The sequence below is a fragment of the Pleurodeles waltl genome, chromosome 4_1 (genome assembly GCF_031143425.1).
Source record: "Pleurodeles waltl isolate 20211129_DDA chromosome 4_1, aPleWal1.hap1.20221129, whole genome shotgun sequence".
Lineage (NCBI taxonomy): Eukaryota > Metazoa > Chordata > Amphibia > Caudata > Salamandridae > Pleurodeles > Pleurodeles waltl.
The window spans coordinates 656,239,661-656,266,809 of NC_090442.1; the positions used below are offsets into that span (position 1 = coordinate 656,239,661).

The window sequence follows — 27,149 nt, forward strand, 5'->3', positions numbered from 1 at the left end:
TTTTTTGCCTGTCCTTCATAAATTGCATCCTATGGTTTGCTAGTAATAATGCCAACAGCGGTATACCGCCTGACTCCTTTAATAGTTCTTTCACATATCCCAGTAGTGCAGGGAGGTGAATGGATCAAATATGACCCCTAACATGATGATTAGGATTTCAAATGTCTGTTTCCAATAATCTGCTGTTATTGAATTTGACTGTTGCCAAGTGTATATAGTCTGTCTACAGCAGGCATATCTGGGACATTCAGAGTCTATGCCTAGACTTTTGCTCTATAGTCCCACCAGTGTGTAGTGATTCTGTGCTGGAATCTTTAGTTTAACAGCTTGTGGTTGCTATTTGTTTTCAGTTTGCAAACAATGGTAGAGCCTCTGTCATGCTGTTATGTATTTTTCCTATGTAGCCCTCGCTCGAGCAGTAGTTATCTGTTCATATTCAGCCATTATTTGTATAGCTTAGGTATAAGGCCATACTGTGTGTGGTAGTAATGAAATTAGTCCTTGTCACCTGGGACAGTGGTTCTTTGGGAAACATAAGGTATCTTTCTCAGAATGAATGTTTACTTATGTGATATAGAAATAAGCTACTGGAAAAAAAAACCTCTTCTACATTAAGAGCTAAATGTGTCCTCTCGGTATAGGTCTCCCAGTTTAATAAATTTAATCTGTGTCAGCTGTGCCTGGACATTACTCTCCATAGTAACTGCAAATGATTGGTAGTTTAGTAGGAGAATATCCGATGAGTGTAGATTATTTAAGCCAACAGCCTGTGTTAATTTATGCGTGGCCATTGTTTTGCAAGCTGCTGTGTTAATTATTGTCTTTAGTCTCGTAAGAGCCTTGGACACTGCAGTTTTCAAAAGAAAGAGTTCTATTATGCACCTTTAACCCCCTAAAGGTTGAGGTTGGGAATCTAAACATGTTTTGCCTGCCTATTCAGTAGTTATGCTCCATACCAGGAATGGAGAATCTGTCCTTGGTATTGAAAGTGTTATCGAATCCCAACTCGGATGCAGTTATTTGCTAGCCCACACAATTTTTATTAAAATTGTGTGCAACTTTTTAGGGGATTCTTTAGTTAAGAGGATTGGTACATTGCTAAAGTGCTACAGTACCTTGGGAAGGCACAGCATTTTTAATAATGCTATCTGCATAACTAATGTTAAAGGAAGGGCCTGCCATATAGTAGTCGCCTTGATTGTAGTAATCAAAGGACAATAGCTCTCCCAAATTATAGCCTCTGCTGCATGATGTGTACTAATAACTGGGTATCGTACCAGTTCCTTGCCCCTTTGTATTGGGAATTCCAGTTGTGGTTTTCTTGTGCAGAGAGTAAAGAGGAGTCCCTCAGATTTGTTACAGTGTATTTGTAGCCCAGAGAGTAGGCCACATTTCATGAATTCCCCCACTATTTGAATCACGTCATCAATGGATCTCATTTAACTATAGCAATTTAATTGGCTATTAGTGCACCAGATACTTTTTTATTTTTTATTGATTTTTTAACCATTTATTCACATGTCTCTGCAGGTCTGATGCTCTCTCAGGGCACTTGCCAATGGTACCACTGCAATGGCAAATAAAGGTAGCGATAAAAGGCACCCTCCTCCAGAGTCCCTTGCATTGTAAATAGTAGGCATGAGCTTAGCATTGATCTTCACTCAGGCTCTAGAGGTAATGTCAGGAGAGTTACCTACCTAACCATCCCTTCTCCCAGTCCAGGCCTTCTCAACACAACATGTACAGCCATTCTAACGAATCGAACACCCTTTCTGCATCCTATAGGTATATCTTGGTCATTTTGTAGTGGTGAAAAAAAAGTGTGAAGATTATCCGATGTCAACTGGTCTGGTATAAGTTCAGCCTGCTCCAGTATCTGGTAATACTAATACCTGCATACACTGCATTAGCCAGGCTGCAGTCACCTTGGCCAAAATGTTTATATCCATACTAATTAGTAAAATCGGCCTGAAAGAGGCACAGTTAGTGGGGAACTTACCTGGCTGAATTATAACAATTATGATGGCCTTCCTCAGTGTAGTGGTGAAAGAGAGGGGCAAAACTTCTGTGCCTTCTGATAAACTGCAAGTAGATGATTGACAAGAAAGTCAAAATACCCCTTGCCGAACAATCTTTATCTGGGGCTCATTTAGAGGTTCTCTCATGTGGATTGTAGCCAATTTAGGGTGACCCTCCCATGATATTCAGTTAATCTGCTGCTAGAAATGTCTTTGCTCGACTATAGTATTTTGGATATATATGGAGAATCTCCGGTTTTACTCCACGCTTTGATCCATCCTCCCCCTCCTGATCTACTATGTCATGAACTGCCCATTCAGTATGCAAGAGTCTACGCAGTGTCCGGCTTGAGTGCTGGCTCCCTCCGTGTTTCTTGGCTACCACTTATTTACCAAGGAATTTAATCTCTTGGTCTGCTTCTTCCTTGCATGCATGCACCTTTATTGTAATTTTGCCCCAAGTTATGAATTGTACTACATTCCTTCTCCTTTTGTTTTGAGCTCTTGCTTTAGTCTCTCAAGTGGTATGTGTTGATTTAAGCATTCCGTTTGTTTGAAAATGCTTACACCCAAAGCATCCAAAAGATACTGCTAAAGTAGGTTCTGCACCCTCAATACATCTAAAGAATTCAATTATGCCGGCACCACCTCTTCTCTAAATACTAAATCCAAAGGCACATTAGTTGGGACCACTCGAGGTCTCTTAGCAAATGTTATAATAATTAATGCTATGATCACTGGAGATTTCTCTGAAAAAGTGTGGGGATGAGGTCACAATCGCGAATGATCAGGTGCACACATCTTGGTCTGGCAACTTGAAGTAGTAAAAAGAAAAAGAAGAAAAAAAAAGAACTTGTAGGTGTATTCTCTTTCCGGTATCTTTCTATCACCAGCAGGTGTTACAGGGCCTGATGAGTCTTCAGAATTATTGGGGCAAAAAGGGAAACGTATTGGAGAATCAATGGAAAGTTCTTGCAGAAATGGAAACCCCAATTGAGATTCCCATAGAGGTGTCCCGAAATTAGGTCCAAAGACCGACTAAAGTCCTGTGCCATCAGTCTGATAATCATTGTAAAGAGGAGTGAAAAGAATAAGTAACTGCAGTCCCTCAGTCGTGGGTCTTGCCTTCAGCTAAAAAAAATACTTCAAGCATTTAGTCTAGATGCAAAAAGATCTGGCTCGCAGAGCCCCCATTTGTCCTTTAGTCTCTGGAACCTGTCCAATCTCTATTGTTTTGGAACTGTTGTTTCAATCCACCACCGTTCTTTGCCTACATGCTAGGTATCCCATATTCACCAGGGCCTCCGTGCTCAGGCATAAATGTCATATTTATTAACCCCTCACCCGCAATTGCTTGTTTCATCTGAAAAACTCAGAGATTTTGGTTGTCATCTGTCTGTGGGTACCATAAACATTTATATGAAATTTGAGTCTTTTGGAATACACAAGCATCCCCATTTACTGTTTACCAGTTGTGGATAAGCAACGTCCGATCCCACCCCCACTTATAGTTAAGAAGAAGGGTGAATTTCTATCTTGAAATCCTACTGTACTGCAAGCAGCTCCTGGGGGGCTTCCTCTGTTGCAGTGGCTCGTGACCCCTCCTCTCGATCGGGGGTGCGGGGGGGTAGCTGGGCCCAAATTTCTTGCCCTGCCAAAGGTTGCATATCGTTATGCCCTATCCTTTTAAGAGTTATCCTCACTGATAGTATCGCTCAACTTTAGCTCACTGAGCACCCTCTGCCTTAACCAACCCCGACAAAAATCTAGTGTTGAAAAAACATAATTAGCTTTGTCCAAAAGATGTAAGTGCAGTAATGAACATGCTTTCGGGCTAGGCAGCACTTGGCCAACTTCCAACATGGCAAGACTTCACTAACTCAGTCTGTCTTGATAAAGAAAGAGTGGTGAGGCCCTGAGGGGCGAGATGGAGAACCAAGATAGTGCAGTGAGGCCCTGCGCACAAGCAAAATGGCAGATGCCCCTCTTTCCCATCTCTGAATAACCCTGCTTTATGATCCCAGAGACATTGTGTAATGTTTTTCCTGGTACTTACGGTGTGTTATAGGCAACAACCAGCAACTTAATTTAGGCTGGATTGGTCTATCTTCCCTTGCCGGCTCTAACGCTGCTTTCCCCCACCAAAGAAGTGCACTATTATGGCTGGCCGCGCCATTGGGCTGTGACGTCCTTACAACCTGAAGGCTCAATGCCCCGTCCTAGTAATGGGGGAACAAAGGGTCTCCAGTAGTGCCCCCTCCTTGTGTGCTACTTGCCCATGCATGAAGGCATAGACTGTCATGAAAATTGCAGCCCGCAAATCTGCAACCACTGTTTTCAAAGGGCAAGTACTGGCAGACTTAATTCGGTCACTTGGGAGTCCAGCCTCATCCGAGCCAGGAAATTTATGTTTGCTCTGCTTCTAAACCTACTAGTCCAGTATTTGTCAATTTTGCATTTACTGCCCTCTGTACCGTTACGTAGCTGCAAAAATGAATCCTTGCGGGTAACTGTGCATCATCAACTAGAGAACTCTGCTAACACTGTTTTCGATCACATTAATTAGCCTTTGTCTAGCCCCAGTGGAATGATCCGCAAAGTGTTCCACTCTCCTCCAGTAGGTGGTAGGACCTAGCTACAAGTGAAACGTATTATTGTATGCCTACAATAGAGGAATCCACTATAAATATCTCGGAGCATGGTTTGCATGACTCCTCAGGTCCGTATGTCTGGGCCTACAATGGACCACCTACCCTCCAAACCAGCCACCCGTGCTGGTTGTCTAACTCTCCAAGAGAACTTTGAACTGACAGAGCATTTTTCTCACTGTCAAGAATCTTTAGAGCAGGGTTCTGACTATGATACAGGCTTCTATGTAGAAGGCTCTGAGGGATAGGTAACATTCACACTGCAGATTGCAGATAAGATTGCCAAAATGATCACATTACAAAATATGCAGGGCCATTCATAGGGGGGTGATCTTGTTGAGAACGTTAATCCTGATTCTAGCCTAGCATTAAAAGATTATAACCTTAGTGACAAAGGGGAAGAGGTCTTACTCTGGGATTATACAGCAGATCTGATGAACTCAAGCTCCAGATGACACTCGTTTGCAGTCATTTTACGGAAAGTCACTAACCAGATAGCAACCTTTGGTCCATGAATGGGGACAGTGGAAGAGTGCATAGTCAGCCGGCAAGACCCTACCAATCAGAAACAAAAATGGTTGCTGGAATAGGAGATGTCAAAAGACTTAGTCGCGAAAGTTGAAGATGTTGAGAACCTAATGAAACAAAATAATGTTTGTGTATTTGGGAAATCATAAGATGCAGAAAGGGATAACCTCATCTTTTTCAGGCTGCTTTTCCTGAGTTGGTAGGCTGGGACATAGACTTGCCACTACAGCGGGCATACCAATTTCCATTTTAGCGGACCATGCTACTAGAAGAAGTCTTACCCGTGCGCAATTCTCATTTATCTTTATTTTGCAACAGTTGATTTATAAATTATCCAGCCCTTCTAAGCCGGCCGAGACGGTTGTGTACCCATTTTTTTGTCCTCTGAGATATCTGCCATGCTGACAATAAAACACCAATGGGAGCTACAACAGCAGATGTCTTCTCTCCAGGCAGTAGGTGCACAAGTCACTATATAGTGGCCTGTTTGACTAAATATATATAAATCACACACTTGCATTTGAAACTCATAAACTTTGGTTATGGCTCTTTCCGGTAACTAAGCTCATTGAAATACATTGGATATTGATTCAAAGCAATTTGGGGCATATTGCTTATTTACTGATTCAAAACATTTTGGGGCTTTTCACTTATTTAGTCCCCTAAAATGTTTCATTTTTGGGATAGAGGATTAAAAAATTGTTTTCTTTTTCTCTTTATAAGGGGCAGGAGGGGGTGAATTGTATCCAACCTACCTCTCCTTGCTTACCATTTGTGGGGTTCTAGCTACCACTGAGGGGGTGCTCCCATTAGTAAAGGGGTTTTTCAAAAACCCATTTGGGGTTGAAGGGCCATGTAGGGTTTTGGTATGGAGATGCATCAGAATAAATGGTAAGGAAGACTGACATCAGCAGCAAAAAATGTTTACGTATGACAGACAATTTCACACAACCTTCTAATGTTTTACCGAAATGCATAGGAGTGTTATCATGGAATGTTAATGGTCTGTGATCATCTGGGAAGCTGCTGAGTGTGTGGGATGAGGTTCTATATATTGCCCCAGAAATCAGTTGACTGAAAAAGACACATATGACAAAACACAATAGACGCTTAGGGCCTGATTCAAATTGACAAGACTGCCCATATGTTTCAGGAGGGACAGCCAGATAATCTACAATACTTGGCCAATCACTGCACTCAGTGAAGTACTTATCTAGCTGTTATTCACCAAAGAGGAAATGAAGGATTCCTTGTATGTTTTGTAGCATGTGGTGTCCTTTTACAGGTCTCATCTGTCTGGGGGACCTTCAGAAAGTTGACCTAGGAATGCATTCCGCTCGTTGATTACTATAGGCATTGATGTTTGTAACTCATCACTTTCTGGCTTTCTATTTGCTGACTTTATTTGCTTTAGGCTTACCAGGTTCACTTTATCCCTCCTGTTGCCTAAATCATGTTTACTGTATTCTTCCACAAGCTTGCTTTCTGTTAACAGGCCTTTAAATCTTGTTCTTATCTTGTCACTTTTGCTGCACATTCAAAGACGGAGGTTAAATATCCGGCTCTTTGATCCAGGGATCTTGGTGTTTATTATTCTTTCTCTAACTTCAGTGTAAGAGAGAATGTAAGTGATATCCTGTTGAGTAACCGTGTAAGACAAGAAGGGATCTTCTTTTTTTTTTTTTTTCCTATCACAGAATGAAAAAAATAGACAAACTGTGATGATGTTTCAGAATATATCAGAATTAGTACAAAGTTTGGTGGAAACAAATACTTGAATACAGTACACTGTATTTCGATGCAAATGTAATGGTCATTTCAATTAAAATGTGTTTCTGTAATGGCAGTGCTCTACTACACCATGCATACTCCACACTACGCCATTCCACTCAATCTACCACAGCCAATCCTGACCCCAGTCCAGTCTACCCCACTCTATCACAATCTACTGCACTCCACTCAAAATCTACCTCATTCCGGTCCTATCTACTCCACTCCAGTCTACCCCAGCCCCCCCCACTTCAATGTACCTCAGTCCAACCCACTCCAGTCTACCTGACTCCACTCCAAACTACCCTACACCAATCTGACCCATTCCATTCCAGTTTACCCTACTCTAATCAACCCAGTATACCCCGCTGTATCCAACCATAATATACCCCACTACACTACACTCTTCCCCTCCTCACTCTTCCCCAATTTATCTCCCTACACTCCAACTCACTCCAATGTACTCAAACTATCCCACTCCACCCTGATCTACCCCACTCCATTCTACTCTACCCCACTCCACTTCACTATAATCTACTATAAGCCACACAAATCTGCCCCACTCTGGTCCAGGATAATACACTCCAATATACCCTACCCCACTCCAAGATATCTCATCCAATCCGCCCCATTCCAGTCTACCCCACTCCAGTCAAGCCCAGTCCACTTAATGTCCCAGTCTCCAAACTATCCCACTTCTATCTACTTCACTCCAATCTACCACACTCCACTCTACCCCACTTCCCTCAAGTCTACCCACTCCAGTCTACCCCAATCCACTGCACTCGACTCTTCCCTAATCTACCGCACTTCGCTCTGTTATACTCCAATATATCTCACTCCACTCTACCCTGATCTACCCCACTCCAGCCTACCTCATTCCGCCCAACTCTACCCTTCTCTACCGCAATTCAGTCTACCCCACTCCAATTTACCCGTCTAATCCACCCACTGTACCCTACTGCACCCCACCCTAATCTACCCCACTGCCCTCCACTCCAGTCTACCCAACGCGACTTCACTCTAATCTAATATATGCCACTCCAATCTAGCCCAATCCAGTACAATCTAACCCACTCCACCCCAATCTCTCTGCTCCAATTTACTGTACTCCAATCTATCCCACTCCACTCAATCTACTCTGACGATGCCACTCCAAACTATTCCACTCCTATCTATCTCACTCCAGTCTACCCCACTCCAGAGTACCCCACTTCACTCCAATCTACCCTTCCATAATACACCCAATCTATCCCACTCCAATCTACAGCACTCTACCCTAATCTACCCCTCTTCACTCCAGTCTACCCTACTCTATTCTAATCTGCTCTTCTCCCACTCCAGTCTACCCCATGTTGCTCCAATTTACACCACTCCACTCGATCAGGAGATCCCCGCTGGGCTGGCGAGCGGAAACCTTGTTTCTGCCCGCCGGCCCAGCGGGGATCTCTGCCGCAACACAGGAGTCGGCTCCAAATGGAGTCGGTGGTGTTGCGGCCGTGCGACGGGTGCAGTTGCACCCATCGCGCTTTTCACTGCCTGCATGGCAGACAGTGAAAAGCTGCACGGGGCCTTGTAGGGGGCCCCTGCACTGCCCATGCCAGGGGGGCCCTGCACTGCCCATGCCAGCAGCATGGGCAGTGCAGGGGTCCCCAGGGACCCGCTACTCCCCTTTCCGCAAGCATTTTCATGGCGGTGCAAACTGCCATGAAAAGGCTGGCGGGAGGGGGACTCGTAATCCCCTAGGCAGCACTGCAAGCAACGCTGCCCTGGAGGATTACTCCCGGCAGTGAAGCGCCGCAGACGTAATACCAGGGATTTCACTGCCAGCCTGCAGGTTGTAATGACCCCCATAATATTTACAAAATAGCATAAAATGCAATGTACACTGGGTAGATCTGCCATCACATGGGCAACAAGATAGATTATTGATATAATTGCCTTGTGTGTGATAGGTGACTGGGAAATAGACAGTGTTTCATCTTAATCTCAACGACTGGAACCTTTGTCAAAACAATTTTACCCGAGTTAAATAAGGCTCTATTGCAGTGCATGTAGAAATTTCAACAGGGCCTGGACAGTGCATTTTGTGGCCTCTTCCTGCAGTCTCTAATCAGTGCATTTTGTTAAAAACATGTCTTTCAAGGTCTCAAAACTAGTCGAAAAGGTTTCAAGAAAATTAAAAAGATCAGCCGGTCCATGCTGTTGCAGGTATTGTAAATATATCTAATCCATGGGATTTTCAAGCAATAATCGAATTTTAAGCAGCCCGAAAGGACTGCACGATTAAAAGAAGTTTTAGACTTTGCCCAAATTTTGAACCATAAAAACATTGGTTGAAGCTTTATAAAATCATATACCCTAACCCTATTTCGGAGTGCAAGATAATGGAACTGGTAGATTAACACTCCACTCAAATCTACCCTGATCCACTACAATCTAACCCACTCCATCCCAGGCTCCCCCACCCCCACCCCACCCCACTCTACTCGACCCCCCCCAATCAGCTCCACACCAGTATAGCCTACCCCAGCCCAAACTACCTCTCTTCAATTTACTCTAACCCACTTAACCCTCCCCACCCTGCTGAAATCTATCCCGCCCCACTCTAACTCCACTCTACACCACTCCGCTCCAATCCATCCCACTCAAACTACCCAACTGCAAACTGCCCCACTCCAATAATTCCTCTTCAGTCTACCCCACTCCAATCCACCCCCTCCATTACAATCTACTCTTCTCTAATCCACCCCACCCTACCCCACTCCTGTCTACTCCACTCCATTATACTCTACCCCACTTAACCCCACTCCATCCCACCCTGCTGCAATCTATGCCACCCCACTCTAACCCCACTCCAATCACTCCAATCCACTCAACCCACTCCAAACTACCCCACTCTGCACCATTTCACCCAACTCAAACTACCAAACTGCCAACTCCAATCATCCCTCTTTAATCTTCCCCACTCCAATCTCCCCACCTCCTTTCCAGTCAACCCTTCTTTAATCCACTCAGTCTACACCACTCCACCCTAATCTACCTCACTCCACTCCACTCTTCCCCAATATGTCTCACTTCAGTCCAGTCTGTCCACTCTGATCTACCCACTCCAATCTACCCAGTCTACCACACTCCATTGTACTCTCCCCAATCTACCCCACTTCACTTTGCTCAGTACTACCACATGCCACTCAAATCTACCCCACTCCAGTCCTGTCTAACTCACTTCACCCAAATCCACCCCACTCCAGTCTACCTTACCCCTGCTCCAATGTACCCCATCCATTCCACCCCTCTCCAATGTACTCCACTCCAGTCTACTTCAGTCCGCTCCAGTTTACCCAAAATTAACAGAGTCTATCCCACTCTGGTCTACCCCATTCCTCTTTCCAACTCCACTCAAGCCTACTCTACTCCAATCCACCCCACTCCACTACATTCTACCACAATCTACCCCACTCCTATCTATCTCATTCCGATCTACCGCACTCCACATTAATCTACCTCACTACACTACATTCTTCCCCAATATATCTCACTCCAGTCCAATCTGTCCACTCCGATCTACCCACTCCAATCCACCCAATCTACAACACTCCATTGTACTCTCCCCAATCTACCCCACTTCACTTTGCTCAGTACTACCACATACCACTCAAATCTACCCCACTCCAGTCCTGTCTAACTCACTTCACCCAAATCCACCCCACTCCAGTCTATTTTACCCCTGCTCCAATGTACCCCATCCAATCCACCCCTATCCAATGTACTCCACTCCAGTCTACTTAGTCCACTCCAGTTTACCCAGAATTAACAGAGTCTACCCCACTCTGGTCTACCACATCCCTCTTTCCAACTCCACTCAACCCTACTTTACTCCAGTCCACCCCACTACATTCTACCACTATCTACCCCACTCCTATCTCATTCTGATCTACCGCACTCCACACTAATCTACCCAACTCCAAACTACCCCACTCCAGTATAACCCACTCCACTACAATCTACCCCACTCTAATTTACCCACCCCCACCCCCACTCTAATTACCCACCCCCACTCTAATTACCCACACCGCTCTAATGTGCCCACAGTAATCTACCCCACTCCCACCTAGACAATTCCAGTCTACCCCAATCCACTGCGCTCCACTCTTCCCCATTCTACACCACATCACTCCACTACAATCTACCCCAATATATCCCAGTCCAGTCTGCCCCATGGCAACACAATCCACCCCAATTCAACCTAACATGCTAATCTGCCCAGCTCCCATACTCAATCTACCCTAATCCACCCCACTCCATTCTACCCCACTCTGCCTCCACTCTGCTCCTCAGACTACCCTATTCCACTTTACCCCAGTCTACCCATGGCACTAACTTTTAGCCATGGTGAACAGCAGCCATATTTACATACAACATTGCTAACACAATTGCATAGGCAAGACCTTTTGGCTTTGCCATTGCTTGTTGCTGCTTATGTCATGCAGTTCTTTGAAATGTAGTTTGAAAGTGGTTAATGTTTTTAATTGCTGTTGACTGGAGAATAAGCATAGTATTAAATTTTGTTTTTTACCATCAAATTCTGAAAATGGTAATGTGTCCCTTGGCAGTTTTGGTCCTCGCACTGAAGACTGACACTGTCCAAAACGATGTTCAGGTCATGATTGTTTGGCTCCCTTTTCTCCAGTTTCACAACTATAACCATGCCAAGGTAGCATGACTTTTTGATAATGGCACTGTTAGTTTCACTTTCACTCTGAAATTAGGGCAAAACTGTGAGTTATGGATGTGGTATATTTTGGGTAGGGGATGCTGCACTGCTCCTTTAATTTTTTTTAAAATAAATTAAATTTCATTATTTTGGGGAACAAAAGGGCACTTGTTACATATCCAAGTACATAAACATGGTGAAGATCATACAAAAGCGCAATACATTATAATGAAAACTAACTGCAGTTTAGAGCACCCCACAGGATGCTAGCCCCATATCTTCCTCTGTTTCTTAGGTCATCCTCTTTGTATATGAAGACAGTTTCTTCCTTTTTGGTGCACCAGTACATCGCTCGCTCATAGAGAACCAAGGGAACAGGAGACACTGCCTTTCAGAATTTAGCAGTGTCTGGTTTGGCTATCACAGTTCCAATCCCCACCAGGGTTTCGTCCTCAACCATGTTGCTGATCCCTTTTGTGACTTCTAAAGGTGCCACTGCAGGAGAGATATCTATCGGGCTCTAAATCACTCTAAATAGTTTAGTAAAGGTTGTCTGCCTATATTGGGTGATAATGGGGCATTCCCATACAAGTTGGTAAAAGTGCACATGAATTTCCAGACAGTGCCAGCATGTTGGTACATCTAGTGTGCCTGCATGCCATAGTCTCAGTGGTATCAGGTAGGCCATGTGTAAGAAGTTAAGTTGGAAGAATCTGAGCCTTAAGGAGATGACCAGCACCCTGGGTGACAAGCAAGCATCCCTCCAGTCTGAGTCGTCTAGGGGGCCCAGCCATTCCTCCCACCGGGAACGTAGAGGTGTGACCAGGTCTGGGAAACTGTGTAAGATTTTGTAGATCCGGAAATGTCCTTCCCTTCAATAGGACCCATTAGGATTTGGGATTCAAGGGGACTGGATTCAAGGATGGTCCAAAGGGTGGAGTGTGTTGTTTGATTGTGTGGCATAGCTGCAGGTGTCTAAAGAATTGTGATCCATGTAAGTCATGTTGTTCTTGTAGGGTTAGGATTGTTCTGATGTGAGATCCTGCCATATGTCTGCAACTGTGGAAATAACAATTTTACCCAATCTCTACACACTGGTCACACTTTGGGCAATCCCGGGTGTCTGGGTATTCTGGAAGAGGCACAAGGGGATAGTCAGGCAGTCAACTTTGGCAATGACCGTGCCCCCTGGTGGCCCTTATGTCCTCTGGCCAGTGCCTGTCTGACCGCAAGACAGACGTTCTGCCCCCTTGGTGTCCAGCAGATAAGCAGGTGGAGGTTCACCTGTAAGGCCCACAGTGGCAGCAGCAGCCATGCCTCTCTGATCGCAGCAGCGCTTATATGGTCCTGGTACCAGAGCTCTTCAAAGACTATGGTGGTCGGCAGAGGACAGTGGCCCAACGCTCTCTGCATTGTTCCCTGGACCACAGCGGGCTTTCGCAGCCATAGACTTTGGCCCTCTCGCGGCCTGTGCATGAGGCCACGTTTCCTTAGTAAGGGGAGTGGGAGAAAATGTTGCCGTCCGCCTCACCGCATGGAGGGTTAGAGGGATTTTCTAGGTCATTCCTCTGATGGGCAGCTGTGGCCTGCGGTCGGGTGCGGCTTCTGAATCCTGTTTAGAGCCATGTCTACCGATATCTTTGTCTCTGCCATAGACCCATTGCGGCATCCCATTATCTGTCAAAGCGGTCTTTGAGCGGCAGTGGTGCTCTCCCTGGGTGCCCATAGCCACCACTGACAACGAGGCTCGGCTCCTTGGACTGCAGGTACCCCGTCAACACCTAGGATATCACCACTGTGGGCAAGGCCAGTTAGAAGCTCTATCAGAGAGCGACCACCATTTTGGCCCTCTAAGCCACACACCAGTACTACTTTATTTAAGGGTATTTTATATCTAGTTATCCATAATCCTCCCTGATTGTCATCAGAATGTCACAGGCACTGTTCTCCAATATTAAACAACCTTTTTTTACTATACATCTTTAGGTTTGACTACATGGCAATTTCATGTGCCATGGAAGATGAGACCAGGGAATTGATTTGTAGACTTGATGTAAGGAAATGCCTCCTTGGCATGGTTACCCCCTGACCTTTTGCCTTTGCTGATGCTATGTTTTGAATTGAAAGTGTGCTGAGGCCTGCTAACCAGGCCCCAGCACCAGTGTTCTTTCCCTAACCTGTACTTTTGTTTCCACAATTGGCACACCCTGGCATCCAAGTAAGTCCCTTGTAACTGGTACCCCTGGTACCAAGGGCCCTGATGCCAGGGAAGGTCTCTAAGGGCTGTAGCATATCTTATGCCACCCTGGGGACCCCTCACTCAGCACAGACACACTGCTTGCCAGCTTGTGTGTGCTAGTGAGGACAAAAAGAGTAAGTCGACATGGCACTCCCCTCAGGGTGCCATGCCAACCTCACACTGCCTATGCAGTATAGATAAGTCACCCCTCTAGCAGGCCTTACAGCCCTAAGGCAGGGTGCACTATACCATAGGTGAGGGCACCAGTGCATGAGCACTGTGCCCCTACAGTGTCTATGCCAAACCTTAGACATTGTAAGTGCAGGGTAGCCATAAGAGTATATGGTCTGTGAGTCTGTCAAACACGGACTCCACAGCACCATAATAGCTACACTGAAAACTGGGAAGTTTGGTATCAAACTTCTCAGCACAATAAATGCACACTGATGCCAGTGTACATTTTATTGTAAAATACACCCCAGAGGGCACCTTAGAGGTGTCCCCTGAAACCTTAACCAACTACCCGTGTAGGCTGACTGGTTTTAGCAGCCTGCCACACTCGAGACATGTTGCTGGCCACATGGGGAGAGTTCCTTTGTCACTCTGTGGCCAGTAACAAAGCCTGCACTGGGTGGAGATGCTATCACCTCCCCCAGGCAGGAGCTGTAACACCTGGCGGTGAGCCTCAAAGGCTCACCCCCTTTGTTCCAGCACCGCAGGGCACTCCAGCTAGTGGAGTTGCCCGCCCCCTCCGGCCACGGCCCTACTTTTGGCGGCAAGGCCGGAGGAAATAATGAGAATAACAAGGAGGAGTCACTGGCCAGTCAGGACAGCCCCTAAGGTGTCCTGAGCTGAAGTGACTCTAACTTTTAGAAATCCTCCATCTTGCAGATGGAGGATTCCCCCAATAGGGATAGGAATGTGACCCCCTCCCCTTGGGAGGAGGCACAAAGAGGGTGTACCCACCCTCAGGGCTAGTAGCCATTGGCTACTAACCCCCCAGACCTAAACACGCCCTTAAATTTAGTATTTAAAGGCTCCCCTGAACCTAAGAATTTAGATTCCTGCAACTTACGAAGAGGAGGACTGCTGAGCTGAAAAACCCCTGCAGAGAAGACGGAGACACCAACTGCTTTGGCCCCAGCCCTACCGGCCTGTCTCCCTCCTTCAGAAGAAAACTGCTCCAGCGACGCTTTCCCCAGGACCAGCGACCTCTGAATCCTCAGAGGACTGCCCTGCTTCCAAAAGACCAAGAAACTCCCGAGAACAGCGGCCCTGTTCAACAAAGACTGCAACTTTGTTTCCAGAGGAGCAGATTTAAAGACCCCTGCAATCCCCGCAAGAAGCGTGAGACTGGTGGAGAAACAACACTACAGGGAGGACCCCCCAGCGACTCCGAGACTGTGAGTAACCAAAGTTGTCCCCCCTGAGCCCCCACAGTGCCGCCTGCAGAGGGAATCCCGAGGCTCCCCCTGACCGCGACTGTCTGAATCCAAAATCCCGACGCCTGGAAAAGACCCTGCACCCGCAGCCCCCAGGACCTGAAGGATCGGAACTCCAGTGCAGGAGTGACCCCCAGGAGGCCCTCTCCCTTGCCCAGGTGGTGGCTACCCCGAGGAGCCCCCCCCCTTGCCTGCCTGCACCGCTGAAGAGACCCCTTGGTCTCTCATTGAAACCTATTGAAAATCCGACGTGCGTTTGCACACTGCACCCGGCCGCCCCGTGCTGCTGAGGGTGTACTTTTTGTGCTGACTTGTGTCCCCCCCGGTGCCCTACAAAACCCCCCTGGTCTGCCCTCCGAAGACGCGGGTACTTACCTGCTGGCAGACTGGAACCGGGTCACCCCCTTCTCCATGGAAGCCTATGTGTTTTGGGCACCACTTTGAACTCTGCACCTGACCGGCCCTGAGCTGCTGGTGTGGTAACGTTGGGGTTGCTCTGAACCCCCAATGGTGGGCTACCTTGGACCCCAATTTGAACCCCGTAGGTGGTTTACTTACCTACAAGAACTAACAATAACTTACCTCCCCTAGGAACTGTTGAAAATTGCACTGTGTCCACTTTTGAAATAGCTATATGTGTTTTATGTAAAAAGTATATATGCTATTGTGATTATTCAAAGTTCCTAAAGTACTTACCTGCAATACCTTTCCAATGAGATATTACATGTAGAATTTGAACCTGTGGTTCTTAAAATAAACTAAGAAAAGATAATTTTCTATAACAAAAACCTATTGGCCTGGAGTTGTCTCTGAGTGTGTGTTCCTCATTTATTGCCTGTGTGTATGTACAACAAATGCTTAACACTACTCCTTTGATAAGCCTACTGCTCGACCACACAACCACAAAATAGAGCATTAGTATTATCTCTTTTTGCCACTATCTTACCTCTAAGGGGAACCCTTGGACTCTGTGCATACTATTCCTTACTTTGAAATAGTGCATACAGAGCCAACTTCCTACATTGGTGGATCAGCGGTGGGGTACAAGACTTTGCATTTGCTGGACTACTTAGCCAATACCTGATCACACGACAAATTCCAAAAATTGTCATTAGAAATTGATTTTTGCAATTTGAAATATTTTTCTGAATTCTAAAAAGTCCTGCTAGGGCCTTGTGTTAGTCCCTGTTTAGCATTTCTTTTAGAGTTTAAAAGTTTTGTGAAAGTTTGAATTAGATTCTAGAACTAGTTTTAGATTCTTAAAAAGTATTCCAACTTTTAGAAGCATAATGTCTAGTGCAGAGATGAATGTGGAGGAACTCGACCTCACACCTTACCTCCATCTTAAGATGAGGGAGCTAAGGTCACTCTGCAAAATAAAGAAAATTACAATGGGCTCCAGACCTTCCAAACTACAGCTCCAGGAGCTTTTAGCAGAGTTTGAAAAAGCCAACCCCTCTGAGGATGGCAACACAGAGGATGAAGATAGTGACTTGGAGGAAAATTCCCCCCTTCCAGTCCTACTTAGGGAGACCAGGGCTACTCCAGCCCTGTCTCCAAATATACTAGTCAGAGATGCTGTTTCCCTCACAGGAGGGACCGACATCCCTGAAATCACTGAGGATAACTCCAGTGAAGAGGACATCCAGTTAGCCAGGATGGCCAAAAGATTGGCTTTGGAAAGACAGATCCTAGCCATAGAAAGGGAAAGACAAGAGATGGGCCTAGGACCCATCAATGGTGGCAGCAACATAACTAGGGTCAGAGATTCTCCTGACATGTTGAAAATCCCTAAAGGAATTGTAACTAAATATGAAGATGGTGATGACATCACCAAATGGTTCACAGCTTTTGAGAGGGCTTGTGTAACCAGAAAAGTGAACAAATCTCACTGGGGTGCTCTCCTTTGGGAAATGTTCACTGGAAAGTGTAGGGATAGACTCCTCACACTCTCTGGAAAAGATGCAGAATCTTATGACCTCATGAAGGGAACCCTGATTGAGGGCTTTGGATTCTCTACTGAGGAGTATAGGATTAGATTCAGGGGGGCTCAAAAATCCTCGAGCCAGACCTGGGTTGATTTTGTAGACTACTCAGTAAAAACACTGGATGGTTGGATTCAAGGCAGTGGTGTAAGTAATTATGATGGGCTGTACAATTTATTTGTGAAAGAACACCTATTAAGTAATTGTTTCAATGATAAACTGCATCAGCATCTGGTAGACCTAGGACCAATTTCTCCCCAAGAATATGGAAAGAAGGCGGACCATTGGGTCAAGACTAGGGTGACCAAGACTTCCACAGGGTGTGACCAAAAGAAAGGGGTCACAAAGCCTCCCCAGGGGAAAGGTGTTGAGACATCCAAAAACAAAAATAGTAAAGAGTCTTCTACAGGCCCCCACAAACCTGCACAGGAGGGTGGGCCCGAGCCTCTTCACAAAACAATTTTGGGTACAAGGGTAAAAACTTTGATCCCAAAAAGGCCTGGTGTCGTAGCTGTAATCAGCCTGGACACCAAACTGGAGACAAGGCCTGTCCCAAGAAAAGTACCACTTCTAACTCCACTCCAGCTAACACTGGAATGGCCAGTCTCCAAGTGGGATCAACAGTGTGCCCAGAGCAAATCAGGTGTCACACTGAAGCTACATTAGTCTCTGAGGGTGGGGTGGATTTAGCCACACTGGCTGCCTGGCCTCCTAACATGCAAAAATACAGGCAGCAGCTCTTAATTAATGGGACAAGTGTAGAAGGCCTGAGGGATACAGGTGCCAGTGTCACCATGGTGACAGAGAAACTGGTTTCCCCTGGTCAATACCTGGCTGGACAAACTTATCCAGTCACCAACGCTGACAATCAGACTAAAGTACATCCCATGGCTATGGTAACTTTAGAGTGGGGAGGAGTCAATGGCCTGAAACAGGTGGTGGTCTCCTCAAATATCCCAGTAGACTGTTTGCTTGGAAATGAACTGGAGTCCTCAGCATGGGCTGAGGTAGAACTGAAAACCCATGCAGCCATGCTGCGTATCCCTGAACTGGTGTGTGTCAAGACAAGGGCACAGTGCAAGGCTCAGGGTGAAAAAGTAGAGCTGGAGTCTGGAAAAAGGGCCCAGCCTACCAAGAGAAAAGGAAAGCCAGCTGGGAAACCAGCTGAAACACAACAACAGAAAGAGAACCTCTCTTCCCAGGAAGAAGTTCTGCCCTCTGAGGGAACTGAGCCTATGGAGTTAGAACCTTATCAGGTTGAGCTCTTAGGCCCAGGGGGACCCTCAAGGGAGCAGTTGTGTAAGGGGCAAGAAACCTGTCCCTCTCTTGAAGGCCTTAGGCAGCAAGCTGCTGAAGAGTCCAATGGCAAGAAAACTGGAACACATAGGGTCTATTGGGAAGATGGACTCCTGTACACTGAGGCAAGAGCTCCCAAACCTGGTGCCACTAGGAGAGTGGTAGTGCCTCAGGAGTTCAGAGAGTTCATACTGACCTTAGCCCATGATATTCCCCTTGCTGGGCATTTGGGACAAACCAAGACGTGGGAGAGACTAGTCAACCACTTCTACTGGCCCAACATGTCCCAGAAAGTTAAGGAGTTTTGTGTCTCCTGTACCACCTGTCAAGCCAGTGGTAAAACAGGTGGACATCCAAAGGCCCCCCTCATTCCACTTCCAGTGGTGGGGGTCCCCTTTGAAAGAGTGGGTGTGGACATAGTGGGTCCACTTGAACCTCCCACAGCCTCAGGAAATATGTACATCCTAGTAGTAGTGGATCATGCTACTAGGTATCCTGGAACTATTCCCCTTAGGTCGACTACTTCCCCTGCAGTAGCCAAGGCCCTCATTGGTATCTTTACCAGAGTGGGCTTCCCTAAGGAGGTGGTGTCTGACAGAGGTACCAACTTCATGTCAGCATACCTGAAACACATGTGGAATGAGTGTGGAGTGACTTATAAATTCACTACACCCTATCATCCACAAACTAATGGCCTTGTTGAGAGATTCAACAAGACATTAAAGGGCATGATCATGGGGCTCCCAGAAAAACTCAAAAGGAGATGGGATGTCCTCTTGCCATGTCTGCTCTTCATTTACAGAGAGGTGCCTCAGAAGGGAGTAGGATTCTCACCCTTTAAACTTCTGTTTGGCCACCCTGTAAGGGGACCACTAGCTCTTGTGAAAGAAGGCTGGGAGAGACCTCTTCATGAGCCTAAACAAGACATAGTGGACTATGTACTTGGCCTTCGCTCAAGGATGGCAGAGTACATGGAAAAGGCAAGTAAAAACCTTGAGGCCAGCCAACAGCTCCAGATGTTTTGGTATGACCAAAAGGCTGCACTGGTTGAATTTCAACCAGGGCAGAAAGTCTGGGTTCTGGAGCCTGTGGCTCCCAAGGCACTTCAGGACAGATGGAGTGGCCCTTACCCAGTGCTAGAGAAGAAGAGTCAGGTCACCTACCTGGTGGACCTGGGCACTAGCAGGAGCCCCAAGAGGGTGATCCATGTGAACCGCCTTAAGCTCTTCCATGACAGGGCTGATGTGAATCTGTTGATGGTAACAGATGAGGATCAGGAAGCTGAGAGTGAACCTCTCCCTGATCTTCTCATCAAACCCTAAAGATGGTTCAGTAGATGGAGTGATCTACTCAGACACCCTCTCTGGCCAACAGCAATCTGACTGCAGGAAGGTCCTGCAACAGTTTGCTGAGCTCTTTCCCCTAACCCCTGGTCAGACACACCTGTGTACCCATGATGTGGACACAGGAGACAGCATGCCTGTCAAAAACAAAATTTTCAGACAGTCTGACCAAGTTAAGGAAAGCATCAAGGTGGAAGTCCACAAGATGCTGGAAATGGGAGTAATTGAGCACTCTGACAGCCCCTGGGCTAGCCCAGTGGTCTTAGTCCCCAAACCTCACACCAAAGATGGAAAGAGAGAGATGAGGTTTTGTGTGGACTACAGAGGACTTAATTCTGTCACCAAGACAGATGCCCGGCCCATTCCTAGGGCTGACAAACTGATTGACAAATTAGGTGCTGCCAAATTCTTAAGTACCTTTGACTTAACAGCAGGGTACTGGCAAATCAGAATGGCACCTGGAGCAAAAGAAAATACAGCATTCTCCACACCTGATGGGCATTATCAGTTTACTGTTATGCCCTTTGGTTTAAAGAATGCCCCTGCCACCTTCCAAAGGTTGGTGAATCAAGTCCTTGCTAGTTTGGAGTCCTTTAGTGCAGCTTATCTTGATGATATTGCTGTCTTTAGCTCCAGCTGGCAGGATCACCTGGTCCACCTGAAGAAGGTTTTGAAGGCTCTGCAATCAGCAGGCCTCTCTATCAAGGCATCCAAATGCCAGATAGGGCATGGAACTGTGGTTTACTTGGGACACCTTGTAGGTGGAGGCCAAGTTCAGCCACTTCAGCCTAAGATCCAGACTATTCTGGACTGGGCAGCTCCAAAAACCCAGACTCAAGTCAGGGCATTCCTTGGCTTGACTGGGTATTATAGGAGGTTTGTGAAGGGATATGGATCCATTGTGACAGCCCTCACAGAACTCACCTCCAAGAAAATGCCCAAGAAGGTAAACTGGACTGTAGAATGCCAACAGGCCTTTGACACCCTGAAACAAGCAATGTGCACAGCACCAGTTCTAAAAGCTCCAGATTACTCCAAGCAGTTCATTGTGCAGACAGATGCCTCTGAACATGGGATAGGGGCAGTTTTGTCCCAAACAAATGATGATGGCCTTGACCAGCCTGTTGCTTTCATTAGCAGGAGGTTACTCCCCAGGGAGCAGCGTTGGAGTGCCATTGAGAGGGAGGCCTTTGCTGTGGTTTGGTCCCTGAAGAAGCTGAGACCATACCTCTTTGGTACTCACTTTGTAGTTCAACCTGACCACAGACCTCTCAGATGGCTGATGCAAATGAAAGGTGAAAATCCAAAACTGTTGAGGTGGTCCATCTCCCTACAGGGAATGGACTTTATAGTGGAACACAGACCTGGGACTGCCAATGCAGATGGCCTTTCCAGGTTCTTCCACTTAGAAAATGAAGACTCTCTTGGGAAAGGTTAGTCTCATCCTCTTTCGTTGGTGGGAGGGGGGGGGAGGGGAGGGGGTTGTGTAAGGAAATGTCTCCTTGGCATGGTTACCCCCTGACTTTTTGCCTTTGCTGATGCTATGTTTTGAATTGAAAGTGTGCTGAGGCCTGCTAACCAGGCCCCCCAGCACCAGTGTTCTTTCCCTAACCTGTACTTTTGTTTCCACAATTGGCACACCCTGGCATCCAGGTAAGTCCCTTGTAACTGGTACCCCTGGTACCAAGGGCCCTGATGCCAGGGAAGGTCTCTAAGGGCTGTAGCATATCTTATGCCACCCTGGGGACCCCTCACTCAGCACAGACACACTGCTTGCCAGCTTGTGTGTGCTAGTGAGGACAAAACGAGTAAGTCGACATGGCACTCCCCTCAGGGTGCCATGCCAACCTCACACTGCCTATGCAGTATAGATAAGTCACCCCTCTAGCAGGCCTTACAGCCCTAAGGCAGGGTGCACTATACCATAGGGGAGGGCACCAGTGCATGAGCACTGTGCCCCTACAGTGTCTAAGCCAAACCTTAGACATTGTAAGTGCAGGGTAGCCATAAGAGTATATGGTCTGGGAGTCTGTCAAACACGGACTCCACAGCACCATAATGGCTACACTGAAAACTGGGAAGTTTGGTATCAAACTTCTCAGCACAATAAATGCACACTGATGCCAGTGTACATTTTATTGTAAAATACACCCCAGAGGGCACCTTAGAGGTGCCCCCTGAAACCTTAACCAACTACCCGTGTAGGCTGACTGGTTTTAGCAGCCTGCCACACTCGAGACATGTTGCTGGCCACATGGGGAGACTGCCTTTGTCACTCTGTGGCCAGTAACAAAGCGTGCACTGGGTGGAGATGCTATCACCTCCCCAGGCAGGAGCTGTAACACCTGGCGGTGCGCCTCAAAGGCTCACCCCCTTTGTTCCAGCACCGCAGGGCATTCCAGCTAGTGGAGTTGCCCGCCCCCTCCGGCCACGGCCCCACTTTTGGCGGCAAGGCCGGAGGAAATAATGAGAATAACAAGGAGGAGTCACTGGCCAGTCAGGACAGCCCCTAAGGTGTCCTGAGCTGAAGTGACTCTAACTTTTAGAAATCCTCCATCTTGCAGATGGAGCATTCCCCCAATAGGGATAGAAATGTGACCCCCTCCCCCTGGGAGGAGGCACATAGAGGGTGTACCCACCCTCAGGGCTAGTAGCCATTGGCTACTAACCCCGCAGACCTAAACACGCCCTTAAATTTTGTATTTAAAGGCTCCCCTGAACCTAAGAATTTAGATTCCTGCAACTTACGAAGAAGAGGACTGCTGAGCTGAAAAACCCCTGCAGAGAAGACGGAGACACCAACTGCTTTGGCCCCAGCCCTACCGGCCTGTCTCCCTCCTTCAGAAGAAAACTGCTCCAGCGACGCTTTCCCCAGGACCAGCGACCTCTGAATCCTCAGAGGACTGCCCTGCTTCCAAAAGACCAAGAAACTCCCGAGAACAGCGGCCCTGTTCAACAAAGACTGCAACTTTGTTTCCAGAGGAGCAGATTTAAAGACCCCTGCAATCCCCGCAAGAAGCGTGAGACTTGCAACACTGCACCCGACGACCCCGACTCGACTGGTGGAGAAACAACGCTACAGGGAGGACCCCCCAGTGACTCCGAGACTGTGAGTAACCAAAGTTGTCCCCCCTGATCCCCCACAGTGACGCCTGCAGAGGGAATCCCGAGGCTCCCCCTGACCGCGACTGTCTGTATCCAAAATCCCGACGCCTGGAAAAGACCCTGCACCCGCAGCCCCCAGGACCTGAAGGATCGGAACTCCAGTGCAGGAGTGACCCCCAGAGGCCCTTTCCCTTGCCCAGGTGGTGGCTACCCCGAGGAGCCCCCCCCCTTGCCTGCCTGCACCGCTGAAGAGACCCCTTGGTCTCTCATTGAAACCTATTGAAAACCCGACGTGTGTTTGCACACTGCACCCGGCCGCCCCCATGCTGCTGAGGGTGTACTTTTTGTGCTGACTTGTGTCCCCCCACGGTGCCCTACAAAACCCCCCTGGTCTGCCCTCCGAAGACGCGGGTACTTACCTGATGGCAGACTGGAACCGGGGCACCCCCTTCTCCATTGAAGCCTATGTGTTTTGGGCACCACTTTGAACTCTGCACCTGACCGGCCCTGAGCTGCTGGTGTGGTAACTTTGAGGTTGCTCTGAACCCCCAATGGTGGGCTACCTTGGACCCCAATTTGAACCCCGTAGGTGGTTTACTTACCTACAAGAACTACCAATAACTTACCTCCCCTAGGAACTGTTGAAAATTGCACTGTGTCCACTTTTGAAATAGCTATATGTGTTTTATGTAAAAGGTATATATGCTATTGTGATTATTCAAAGTTCCTAAAGTACTTACCTGCAATACCTTTCCAATGAGATATTACATGTAGAATTTGAACCTGTGGTTCTTAAAATAAACTAAGAAAAGATATAACAAAAACCTATTGGCCTGGAGTTGTCTCTGAGTGTGTGTTGCCTCATTTATTGCCTGTGTGTATGTACAACAAATGCTTAACACTACTCCTTTGATAAGCCTACTGCTCGACCACACTACCACAAAATAGAGCATTAGTATTATCTCTTTTTGCCACTATCTTACCTCTAAGGGGAACCCTTGGACTCTGTGCATACAATTCCTTACTTTGAAATAGTGCATACAGAGCCAACTTCCTACACTTGATTTATGGTTCTTCCACAGAAGTTGGAAAGCTTGTCATTCAGAAATGGAGTGTAGCATTTCTAAATGGTAATACACTTCCAGTTTTCATTGCTGGCCCACTGGTGTGGTAGAAACATGGTGCAGTTTGTAAAGAGAACATTTTCAGGGAATCATTTGTTGTGGTAGTTCCATGATCCATGCCTTCTTGCAGATAATGTCGTCCTAAGGTTTAGTGGCTACACCACTTGCTGCATTACAGTGATTATTACAAGTCTGCAAATGTCAGCAAGGAAATGTAATAGACTCAGATTGCAAACACAGAAAAACTGTGTGTAGACGTTGACATTTTTTCTTTGGTGTAGTTAAATGATTACCAGTTAATTAGCGTGAAAGCAACACAATGACAAACAAGCTCCAAATATTTGTTTAACTTAGTAAAAGTTCTCAAATGCAATCCATATTTTCTAATAATTTTTCATCTTCTAGTTATCAAGGCATACTTGGGGCCCAATTTATAATTTGGCAGACAGAGTAATATCTCTTCTCCTGGCAGAGGACTTAACATCCTCCAGGCAGAGACTAGTCTAGCTGCCAAATTTAGAAATTACTACCAATACATTTCCAAAGTATTGGCAGGAACCGCGGTAATGGCTGTTCCTGTGTGTGCTGTTTAAAGCTTGGTGCACGGCTGCATGAACAACACTGAGCTCTCCATCAAACTTTTGTTATTTTATTTAAAAAAAAGAAAATGCTCCCCTCTGAAGGGAGCATTTAGGAGTTTTCGCTACCTCTTACATCCAGGCCTTTTCTGGCGGTGACAGGGACTGAAAACCGATCTCTATGTCCGCTCATCTAAATTAGGTGGGCAGGCATATAGGTCAGTCTCTGCCGCTCCTTACTCCATTGGACCATCTGAAAGGTTTAGTCATGGCAGAGACAGAGCAGTCTCTGTCATGTTTAAACCTAAGGCCCACCCACTTCTAAATCTAGTGGTCAGATATTTATGTTGGCGGTGGAGTACCCTTAACACCAACATATAAATCTGGCCTTCAGTTTGGTTAAAAGCAGGATTATGAAAATATTAGCTGGCTTACTCCGTGTTTGTGGAGTGCAATATCTGGTTGTGGCTTTTATTTTTAGCAAACGCAGTTCAGTCTCGGAGTTGTATCTTCATTTACTTCAAATAACCAATATATAGTATGACCAGCATTTGTAAATGCTTAGTTGAGGGCTGTATGCTATATTTGGTATACCTGACATCAAACCCAATTTTTGTAGGTTAAAGAAATTGATTTTTCTTACTTTCACAGGCACATATGTATCATTCCATCTGAGAAGCAAAGCACGTTGTGTGAATGCAGATAGTACTACTGTGTTACAAAATAATAATCACTCGAAGGTTGAAAAAGATTGATGAGGCAAGTAGACTGAAGTATTCCATCACCTAGTACAAGTGATTTCTCCATTGAGAGGCCAGTGACTGACACCATCCTTTCCTCTGCCTTAAATTTCATTTCACCAGCAAAAGATCTAAGGGATAAGAGGACAAGAAACCAGCATCATTCACACGTTCTATCCATTCAGCTCCCTCTTTGCTCTTGCGTATGTGCTGTGTGACTGTATGTTTGTCTCTGTCTTAGCTTCTGTGTTTCTTTTTTTTTTATGTACATGGGAACCTGGATATTCCGGTTGTGCCTTGGTATCCCGCTAATAGTCTTCCAAACATTCCTCCCTTAATTCCTGACATTGTTTGCTGCCATCACCTTGCCTGATTTATGCCACCTATACCGTCCTGTTTTATTTCCTCCTTGCTAACCAAACCCCTATGGTTAGCTGCAGATTGCTGTTCCTTCTTGGGGAAGATCATTCCTTTCCCTCATTCATTCTGTTTCTTGGTTCCTCCATTTAACTCTTTAAGGTCTTTTAAGAAGGCTTTAATGCAGTCTAAAGAACTATGCAAATAAGTAACCAACCAGAGTAAGGTAGTGTCTCTTGCTCAATGTATATGAGTGGCTGTGTGTCAGGTGGTCTCTGTTTCAGGAGGGATGTGTATTTGTGCATTGTATTCTAACTGCAGACTCTTATCTACACAAGCACAGGGGTGTGGAATTCCTATAGCTTGATGCTGAAGACATACTGTTTGGGGTCAAGGACAACACATGTTGATGTTTATTTTGTCCTTCGGACAAGTAATAGCAACCCCTTGCAACACAAACTCTTTGGCTACCAGTTTACAGGGAAGGGAACTGTCTGTAGTTGAGGTAATATTTGTGTTCATATGATAATGCTGTTTGAACTTGTATTAGGGTTCATGAATGCAAAGCCTTTATTATTAGGGTGAGCACTCTAATAAACGTACGGTCACACTGCACTACTGACAGTGGTTCAAATAAAAAATAAATGTACATGGGTTTCAAAATTGTAACAATATGAGGCTACTTATAATGCTTCCAGAATGTTCTCTGGTTAGATGCACATTTTTCAGAAGCTTGTAAGCAAGATTAATAAGTCTTTGCCTTCATAATAAAATGTTCAGAAAGAAAATGCAGGTCGGAAAAAATATTTTGCTAAATTACTGGGAAATGTTGGGTACTATTTCTTTGAAGCATCATTTAGTAAAATGTGTTGATGCATGCTGTTATTTCCCAAAAATTATTGATAATGGAAAATCGGTGTAACTATTTTCAACAAGATTATGGGAAACATGAAAATAAACAAGCACTGGGAAAGCCAACCGATCCGACATTGGTGGTCAGTCTTTTGGTTTTGTCAATGCGTGTCTTGTTTTGACATGGTTCTTGTAACCATTTATTATTGTGGGAGCAGCCAGGTCCTTACCATTTTAACAAACACTGACAAAAAGGCCCAAAAAGTCTTTTGGTCCCAGAAAGCACACATTGCCACAGTAGTTCCTGGCACTGAACAAACTACTTTGTGTGCCAACTTGCTTCCTGTGGAAGAGCAGAATGCCATCACTCATAGTAAAGCCAGCCAATAGATAGAGAAATAGAATTT

General features: G+C 46.2%; 1 protein-coding gene across 4 annotated transcripts in view; it reads left to right on the forward strand.

The window, feature by feature from the left end:
• Positions 1 to 27,149, forward strand: part of CEP83 (centrosomal protein 83) — a 188,837-nt gene that overhangs the window by 58,746 nt on the left and 102,942 nt on the right. The gene's annotated exons all lie outside the window — the stretch shown is intronic.